General features: G+C 38.9%; 1 long non-coding RNA gene across 1 annotated transcript; it reads left to right on the top strand.

Moving 5' to 3' along the window:
- Positions 1-2,404: 2,404 nt before the first annotated feature.
- Positions 2,405-3,116, top strand: LOC133870273 (uncharacterized). Its single transcript, XR_009900671.1, has 3 exons — positions 2,405-2,526; positions 2,646-2,716; positions 2,880-3,116. It is a non-coding gene; the product is annotated as an uncharacterized LOC133870273 (long non-coding RNA).
- The last annotated feature ends 7,377 nt before the right edge of the window (positions 3,117-10,493 follow it).

Raw genomic sequence — 10,493 nt, 5'->3', positions numbered from 1 at the left:
TCATCCGATTTATCGTGATCGATCAATAGGATCGATAGATCATTCGATCGATTGTGATCGATCCATAGGATCGATAGATCATCCGTTCGGTCGTGATAGATCAATAGGATCAATAGATCTTCCGATCGATCGTGATCGCTCAATAGGATCGATAGATCATTCGATCGATCGTGATCGATCCATAGGATCGATAGATCATCCGATAGGTCGTGATAGATCAATAGGATCGATAGATCATCCGATCCATCGTGATATATCAATAGGATCCATAGATCATCCGATCCATCGTGATTAATCAATAGGATCGACAGATCATCTGATCGGTCGTGATAAATCAATAGGATCGACAGATCATCCAATTGATTTTGATAGATCAATAGGATCATAGATCATCCGATTTATCGTGATCGATCAATAGGATCGATAGATCATTCGATCGATTGTGATCGATCCATAGGATCGATAGATCATCCGTTCGGTCGTGATGGATCAATAGGATCGATAGATCATCCGATCGATCGTGATCAATCAATTGGATCCATAGATCATCCGATCCATAGTGATCAGTCAATAGGATCGATAGATCATCCGATCGGTCGTGATGGATCAATTGGATCGATAGATCATCCGATCGATCGTGATATATCAATAGGATCCATAGATCATCCGATCCATCGTGATCAATCAATAGGATCGATAGATCATCCGATCGGTTGTGATAAATTAATAATATCGATAGATCATTGGATCGATCGTGATAGATCAATAGGATCGATCGTGATGATCTATCGTGATATATCAATAGGATTAATAGATCATCCGATCGATCGTGATAGATCAATAGGATCGATAGATCATTCGATTGGCCGTGATCGATCCATAGGATTGATAGATCAATAGGATCGATAGATCATCCGATCGATCGTGATATATCAATAGGATCCATAGATCATCTGATCCATCGTGATAAATCAATAGCATCGATAGATCATCTTATCGGTCGTGATAGATCAATAGGATGGATAGATCATCCGATCCATCGTGATCAATCAATAGGATCGATAGATCATCCGATTGGTCGTGATAGATCAATAGGATGGATAGATCATCCGATCCATCGTGATCAATCAATAGGATCGAGAGATCATCCGATCGATTGTGATTGATCAATAGGATCCATAGATCATCCGAGCCATCGTGATCGATCATTCGATCGATCAATAGGATTGATAGATCATTCGATCGATCGTGATCGATCAATAGGACCGATAGATCATCCGATCCATCGTGATCAATCAATAGGATCGAGAGATCATCCGATCAATCTTGATTGATCAATAAGATCAATAGATCATCCGATCGATCGTGATCGATCAATAGAATCGATAGATCATCCGGTCAATCCTGATAGATCAATAGAATCGATATATTATCCGATCCCTCATGATCAATCAATAGGATCAATAGATAATCTGTTCGATTGTGATAGATCAATAGGGTCAATATATCATTCGATCCATCATGATTCATGATAGATCAAAAGGATCGATTGATCATCTGATCTATCATGATTCGTGGCTTAAAAAAACTCTACGTAATTGAATATTATTATTATTTTTGTTTTTTCTATTATTTTCAAGAATATAACATTTAAATTTGGAGAATGTGTTTTATTTATGAATGTCATTAATATTATTTAATTATCTTATTTAATATGATCAACTTTTTTAAAACTTATTTCAAGAATCAAATATTGAAGAATTATAAATGATATTAATACTTTTTTAATTGTTTTTTTTATTATAATTAAGAGTCTTAATTAAAAAAGATTGACTAGAATTAAATTTTTAAATATGTATAGTATATATATACTAAAAACTAAAAACCGTTTTTTTAATTTATTATTATATTAAAAGTGTTATTAAATACAAACATATATATATATATATATATATATATATATATCTCTCATACATGCAGTGAAAGAGTACCAAATAAAAAATTAAAAAAAATGGGATCCACGTGCCTTCACAGTCCCTTCTTTAAAGAAGATTTGAATTTGAAACTTTCATATTTCTTCATTAATTGTTATTTTCATGCTTACTTTGCTGTCAGATTTTTTACCCACGCAGCATCAAATCAAATCACGAGTACAGCTGTTCTGATAGGCCAATCGGGTATGGGAATTTATTTTATTTAAATTTTTTTATAAATGATGACGTGGAAGTGGAAATTAACTTTAATTGTGTGGAATTTTATGCGATCCGGTTTCCGTAATTGGGTCTTAGTTTTATTCAATTATCCCTAGAAATGTAAGGATATTTTTGTAATAATTCTAATTAAAATAGACATTTCCTGAAAATTTTGGCGCTAGCCCCTAAAAAGTCGAAATTTTCATTCACCCGCCCTCTTCCAAATTTCCCCAAATTTCGCAATTCAAAATGCTTCTCTTCCTTATTTACAGCAGTTTTTCCATAAGCTTCAGGCTATTTTTCAATCAATGGCTGTTTCCTCAGGCTGTGCAAGGTAAGATAATTATTTCTTCTTTCCATGAGTGAAATCTGGCATATCCCCCCTTCCCCCTCTTCCATCTATTCCTTTCATTCTTTCGTATTGTAATCTGATTGGTTGGTTTTGTATTGTAGGCTTTTGCTGAACCATTAGACCATTGATTACCCAATTTTCAGGTTTGAGATTATCGGCGATAGTGAAACCGGTAAGTATTCATGGGTGAATTGATTTTTTTTCCTTCAAGATTTGTTTGGTTACTGGGAAATTATGGGATACGGGACAAAGAAATTTAGTTTTTTTTTTCTTACCTAAGCTGTAACGAGCTCAAGGAATATGCTTTAGATCTGAGGCATTCTGCTCTTGCTTAGGTGCCTTTACTGCCAAAGAGGGAGAAAGCGCTCGACCTCTTAATCCATTTACTCACAAAGAAGAATTTGTGGCATAAGAAGTTGATAGAAGAAAAGACTTAGCTTGGAAGTCTCCGGATTGAAGTTGTGAAGATAATGTTAAATTTTTTGTGATTCTTCTTTTGACACACAAATCTACGATCTGTAACTCTATAACTCTATGACAATTTCAATGTCAGTCTGTTAATAAATATTTATATTAATTTTTTAAGTTTATCACAATTTTATTTCTCGAAACTTGTTGTAAATTAATTATTGTTGCAGAGAAAGCAAATCTTAAAACCAGATCTCTGTTGGAAGATGCAAAAGCCTTTTGCTTTGTCCTTCAGATGTTGATTCCATTGATTCATCGAGCAGCTCTAACCGGTGTCTGTTGAGGACAAAACAAATCTGCAAAATGCCGGATTACCGGTAAATTTAGAAAAAAAAAATCCAGCACCAGCTCTAACCGGTGTCTGCAGAGGACGCCGGCGAAGCTGATGCCGGAGATTTTTTTTAGATGATGACCAACTTTACCGGCGTTCTAAGTGAACGCCAGGCCAGATTTTGGCCGTCGTTCTCGGAGAACGCCGGGCAAGATGAGGCCGGCGTTCACAGAAAACGCCGGCCTCATCTTGGCCTGCGTTCTCAGAGGACGCCAGCCTCATCTTTGCCGGCGTTCACTGGAATGGCCGGCGTTCACTGGAAACGCCGGCCATTGAAGATGCTTCACCAGCGCCCTTCGTCAACGCCGTTGAAGACCTATGCCGACACTGCCTAGGCCAGCATTACAACCATACGCTGGCACAGGTTGTACCGGCGTTTATTCTGTCTTTCCCAGCGCATTTTGAGCGCTGGGATATGCACGATTTCTTGTAGTGAATGCACCTCCCCAAAAATTCCCTCACATGAGCATAAGGATCTTCATTCTCTAGACCATTGAAAGTAGGAAGGATTTGAATCACATTCAGCTTCAAATCAAAATGAGTAGCATTAGTAGCAGGCAACACTATGCAAGATGGAGTGTTGGTAATGATGGGTGCAAATAATTCCCTGAGGGTCCTGGGTGGATCCCTATTCCCAAGCAATTCTCCCATCTCAACAGACTTTTCCGACTCAGACTCGAAATTTTTCAGCAAGCTTAGATTCTCTCAAGCTGTTCTTTCGATTTCAGCATCAAAAGTAGTAAGTTCAGCATAAACAAAATGTCAAAAACTAAAATAAACTAAAATTTAACTAAAAAGACAATGCAAGTAGGGTAAACAGAATTCTCTAAAGACCTACGTTCTTTCCCAGGAAAGTGAGGGGGGGGTCACACAGAGACTCTTAAGTCCCAAGACTTTTCTAACCAGAACTTGCCTAAACACTTGTATAGCGCCGAAAGCCCACACTAACAATTTTTTTTTTAATTTTTTTTTTTATATAACAAAAATAACCAATGTAAAATAAAATAAAATAAAAATTAACACAGAAATACACCAAAAATTGAAAACAAAAACTTAAGACTTGACCAAAAATAAACTAAACTAAAACTCACAAAATCGACCAAAAAAAAATTTGGCAAAATTCTGTAGCTACTGAACTTATTGATGATGCCAGTAAGCAGTGGCGTGTCCGGATAGTGCTACAGCAGAAAGGTGCGCGGAAGCTGGAAAACAAGCCAAAAAAAAAAAAAATCTATCTTTTTTTTTTCTTTTTCTTTTTTTTTTTTTTTTTTTTAAAATTTTAAATTTTACTATTATTATTATTATTATTATTATTATTAGAAATAGGAATAACAAAAACAAATAAAAATAAAAATCCAAATTATAACTAGTAGAAGGATCAAAATCAATTTAGAACAAAAATTGTTTTAAAAAATCAAACAACTTCCCGGCAACAGAGCAAAAAACTTGATGTGAATTTTAATTGTACTCGTTAGTGCACAAATTGTTTGCAGTTAATGGATTGCAAGTGCGAGGTCGATCCCACAGGAAATTGTGTTTTTGAAAATAAAATTTATGACTAAATTAATCTAATCCTAACCTAGTTCCAAAAATTAAGACATTGTTTTTGTGAATGAAAATCAAAAGCATAAAAAAAATTAACTAGAGTGAATGTAATCAAATGAAAAAAAAAACACTAACGTATCAGAATCCGCACTCACAAACTCATAGCAACATATTCATATGATCAATAATATTTTTCAAAGTTCTCACAATAAAATCTTAAGTATGTTTAAGAAATCAAATTTAAATTAAATCATCAAGTGTATCCGTAAATCACAGTAAGATATCCAATTTTTTGTTTTTAAACAAAGGAAACCAAGCACAATCAATTCTATGGAACTATCCTAAATCATCAAATGTATCCTTGAATTACAAAAGATATCTAAGAATTATTCCACAAAAATGAATTGAAGTAAAACAATTGAAAATTAAACGCATTAAAATGAGAAATGCTATATGTACTTAAACTTTTACAAAAGAAGCCTTACTAACTGATGTGTAGCTTATTCATTGGAGATTATCAAAACAATTAATAAAAAGAAATTCTACGGATACCAATGAATAAGTTTCACATCATCTTAGTAAAGCTCATTTTGTAAAAGTTTAAGTACATGTAGCATTTCTCCATTAAAATTGGAAAATATTACAGCACATGAAAAAATTGTTGCTAATCATAAGTGAGGCTTCATCCTCAACCTTAGTTGAGGGTTTAGACTCTCATGGCTAAAAATAACATACTAACTTGAACTGAAAACATTAAAAATTAAAAGAACTTACAAGAAAAATTATTGCAAGAACGCACCAAAATTCTGATCTAGCCTCACACACCCTTTTTACAAAAGAAAAGAAAACATATATATATATATAGGGCAAAACCCTAGGGCTACGGTGCTAGCAGGCCAGGTATGGAAAAAGTCGACTCTTGGAAAGAATCATGTACTGATCAGTATACAATATAAATAGGTGCTGCCAGGTATACAAGTCGCTTCTTGGAAAATAATGTCCGTGCATCTCTCTCCCACACGCACGGCTTGCTTTGATTTTGGAAATAAATTGGTGTATATCGCTGCTGCCTGTTATGGAAAGAGCTCCTAAGTTCAATGCTGTCCAGCTGTTGCTACATGAGTCGGTACTGCTGGAATCTTGTATTTTCAGTGGCTTAATTCACGTGCATGGCTGGGTCTTTAGTCGGTGCTGCTTGTCTTCAAGAAATAACGTGTATTTCAGTTCACGTTGCTGCCAGGTGTGCTTAATTCACAATTCTTGCCAATTCTGGACAGTTTAACGTGCTGAATATCTGCTCTAACATGGAAAGAAACAAGGTGTTGGTGCTGGCTTGTACGTGGGACGGTTTCTGTTGTGGAAAGAAAATCATGCAAGCTGGTTTAATTTGGTGCATGTGCTGTCCTCCTTTTGGAAAGAACTTGTGTATGGGTTCGGTGGTTCTTGTCTCTTGCTGCCAGCTATTGCTTTTTATGGAGAGAATTCATGCATGTGCATGGTTTGGTGCTGGAACGTCTTTCCTTCTTAATTCGGGGACTTCATGGCGCCACACCACTCAAGAAAACGAGCATGAATGCAGGTTCGACCATGTTTTACATGGTCTCGGTGCAGCCCTTCACGGAAATCATCATGTGTTTCGGCTATTGGGAAACTGGACACGCACAAGCAGGCACTGCAAAAAAAATTGGTTTTTGCCACTTGCAATTCGCCACGTGTACAGTCACTGTACACGTGGCGAACTGTTAGCCACGTGCAAGTGGCCACGTAAATACACGTAGTGAATCAGATCAACACTAATTGCACAATTAGCCGCGTGTATTTTTATACACGCGGCTAATTGGCCGCTTGTATAATAATACACGCGGCCAAAAGTTATTATACACGCGGCCAAAAGTTGGCCGCGTGTATTTTTAATACACGCGGCCATCTGTTGGCCACGTGTATTTTTATACACGCAGCCAAATGTGAAATTTTTTTTTTTAAATATTTAATTCTGTTTTTTAATTTCTTTTTATTTAAAATATATATATATATATATATATATATATATATATACATTTTTTTTTTACTAAAATTCTCCAAAATTATTTTATTTAAAAATATCACAAAATCAAATTACACAAATTAATCAAAACAACAATATTTAAAAATTTGAATACCATGTACTAATAAATGTATTCGTTACTAACAACAATAACTTACACAACAATATTAACAAATTCAAAAATCTTGATCTAATAAAGTTATTCGTTACTAACAAAAAAAAAAAATACACAAAATATCTACAAATCTAGAGGACGTCGCTGCGGATCACGAGGTGCAGTCCCAGGCATGAACTCGCCAACCGGCAATTGTCCCGCAAGAGATGGTGTAACGGGCGATGGAGTCTCGAGAGGGGATTGTTGGCTCAGCAATTGTCCAACAGGCGACACCGGACCAATCGTTGTCGCATTACCTGCAAGTTAAAAAAATAATTAACCTATATAATATTATATGCAAATTTAAACAAGTAATGAGAACAAATTAAAAATAAACCTAAGTGTATACATAATATGAACCATACCTGCAGGCGCACTACTAACAGACGACGTACTACCTACGTGTGCAGGTGAAGACTGCTGAGCACCAAGGCATACGAACGATAATCCTGTAGAGGACATGAAGGTCTCAAACTGTCGCATGCGCTGCTCCATAGCATCCAACTGTCGTAGGCGCTGCTCCATGCTGTCAGCCCGCTCTCTCTCGGCCCGCACTATGCCCTCCAACCCGTCATTCCTCTCTCCCTCGGCCCGTAACATGATATCCATCTCCGCAATTTTGTTGGCAGCCCAATCCTGAGATGTGCCCTCGGCCGGTCCCCCCCGTGTGCGGGCCCTATACGAGAAACAAGTCCCGCGAACAGGAGTAACGTTCGGCCCAACCTGCCGAACCCTACCCCCATACTCGGGTCGCCCATGTGCCTGCTCGTACGCGTCGCCAGGTGCCCAACGCACCGTATCTGATGAAACGGATTCCGTGGCAGCAGGATCAGTGGACAAACTCTGTGTCATCCGCTCTTATACGTCGTCAACATACAATACACTGATAATTAATAAATATTTTATCACACGCATAACTAATAAATATTAATAACATAGAACAGTAGCATACGCATAGGTCCCGTGTCCGCTCGTTCAGATAAGTGCCGTCTTTCCTTGTGTGCGTCTTCACAAACGACTCGGCGCGAGTAGGGGGCGTGCCAGATGTAGTTGCCTGTCGCCATACAGTATAAATATATAACAAACATTGGATATTCATTTAATGTTATAAAAGAACAATTACGCACAAATAAGAATTAAAACATTTACATATTGTTTCATACCTCATCGTGATTAAAACTGGCATAACTTTTGGACCCCAGACTATGGGGGATGTCATTCTGCTCCCGCAGCCGCTTCATTCGTTCAGACCTCGCCTTTGCATTGAACATTCCAAAAATAAATGTAAGAATTAACACACTTATGTGCTATGATTAAATGAACTGTTTATTAAAAACACACAACATTATAGTAATACATTCAAAGACCTACATACCTGATTTCTTTTTGTGCACCACTCGTGTAGTACGTCCTCCACATCCGTTCGGTCATACTTATCAAAAAACGTATCTGGCATTCTCGCACGTATTGTCAATGGCGTGTCACCGTCTCGAATATTTAGCTGGGTCCTCAACTTCTACTCCCACGAACGGTGCTTACGGCCCATATCACCACAGAATTCGTTCTGTGCGAGACGCTGGTCGACGGATACGGGTACAAAAAATTCTTACTGCACATTCAATTTAAGGAATAATTTTAGTAGTTCAACAAAAACTTAATCTTAACTTTAATTTCACTAAATACATATATTAGTTTCATACACATACCATTATGGCATCCCACATTGCCCGCTTAATCTGCTTATCTACCTTTGCCCATTCGTCCCGCAAGTGAATGTGGGACCCGCTCCGTAAAAGCTTGCCCGCAGCCCGTCTATAACGATTGCATGCTCGTCCCACGGGTTGTGTTGCAGCATTGTACTGCAACACAACTTGCTTCCCCCTCGGGAGCACCCAATTTCTCTCTGGGTCCTTAATCACCTCAAAATAGATGCTCCCGTCTGGGTTATACCCTAGTCAATAAATATAAAACGTTAATATATTAACACTAAATAACTTAATTATATTAATATATTAATAAATTAAAAATTCAATTTAAATATTATACGAACTTACTAAATTAAAATATAATGATGTATAAAAATGTACTTACCCATCAGCCGAATATGGTCGGTCGCTATGAGCTCGGTCGCTGGGTCGCCAGCATGCTCCTCGCCTACCTCATCTGCTGGGTGAGGCTCATCATGCTGATCGTCATCCGAAGACATATCCTGGGGGACATCATGGGCCAACTGATCAAGACCCAACATCACATCGTCCCCCTCATGGGGCATCTGGCTCTCCCCCACATCTGGGTCCTGACCCCTCCCCAGAAAGCGGCAACTGGCTCTGTCCATAAACAGGCACCTGACTCTCCCCAAATGCCGGGCCTTGGCCCCCCTGCCGGTGCCGACATCTGTCCCGACCGCATAGCCGGCAGAGGCATCCCCCAGCGGGAATCTGTCATCCTGAGTCTCACTATCAGGGTTCACTGGCATAGATGGTGTAAGGGGGTATGGATAGTACAACGGGAATCTGCTCAGATCATGACACTCTGCCGCCCACCATCGATCAATATGACCCGGTGAGGTCATCCCCAACTGCGAGAACGTCGTGTACGAAGAAGGAGAATATCCAGCTGAGCTCGTTTGGCCGGGATCTGACCTGCTCATCCCCGCCGTACCCGGGGGCAATGGTCTATAAACAGCGTCCGGGTGGTGTGGCCACGGTGTAGTCTGTAGTGCCGCTGACATCGCCGGTGTCGACGTAGGCGGGTATGGAGAAGGAGAATATCCAGCTGCGCTCGTCTGCCCGGGATCTGACCTGCTCATCCCCGCCGTACCTAGGGGAAATGGTCTATAAACGGCGTCCGGGTGGTGTCGCCAGGGTGTGGTATGTAGTGCCGCTGACATCGCCGGTGTGGATGTAGTCCTGCAAGGCACGGGTAGGCGTGGTGCACGATGTGCGCAAGTAGGGGGTCTCTGGTCCATCGAAAACTACGAACAAAAATGTAGACAAATTATTTGAAATTCGTATTAGTTTTGATATTAAAAAAGAATATGCATATTATACAATGAGCTCTATGCAAAATAAGAAAGTATTTTGAGTTTAAGCGAATTGTACCAACAATAAATATAGCAATCATTGTATAACAGGAGCTTCAATCGGATCAATGTCAGGTCTGTCGTGATCGAATCCATCATTCATATCATGCAGGTCATTAGTGGGTAGTACGAGTGGTACACACTCGTGATATGCATTATCTGCATCACTACTCCCTTCCCCCTGACCAACATCGTACACGTTGCGCGGTTTAGTCCTCACGGCACAAACCCAGTTTGGGTTCCTTCCATCCTCGACATAAAACACTTGGTCTACCTGAGATGTAAGCACGTAAGGCTCGTCGGTAAGCAGTTCTCCCCTGTGGAC

The sequence above is a fragment of the Alnus glutinosa genome, chromosome 6, assembly GCF_958979055.1.
Source record: "Alnus glutinosa chromosome 6, dhAlnGlut1.1, whole genome shotgun sequence".
NCBI classification, from domain to species: domain Eukaryota; kingdom Viridiplantae; phylum Streptophyta; class Magnoliopsida; order Fagales; family Betulaceae; genus Alnus; species Alnus glutinosa.
This window is presented reverse-complemented; position numbering and strand designations above follow the sequence as displayed.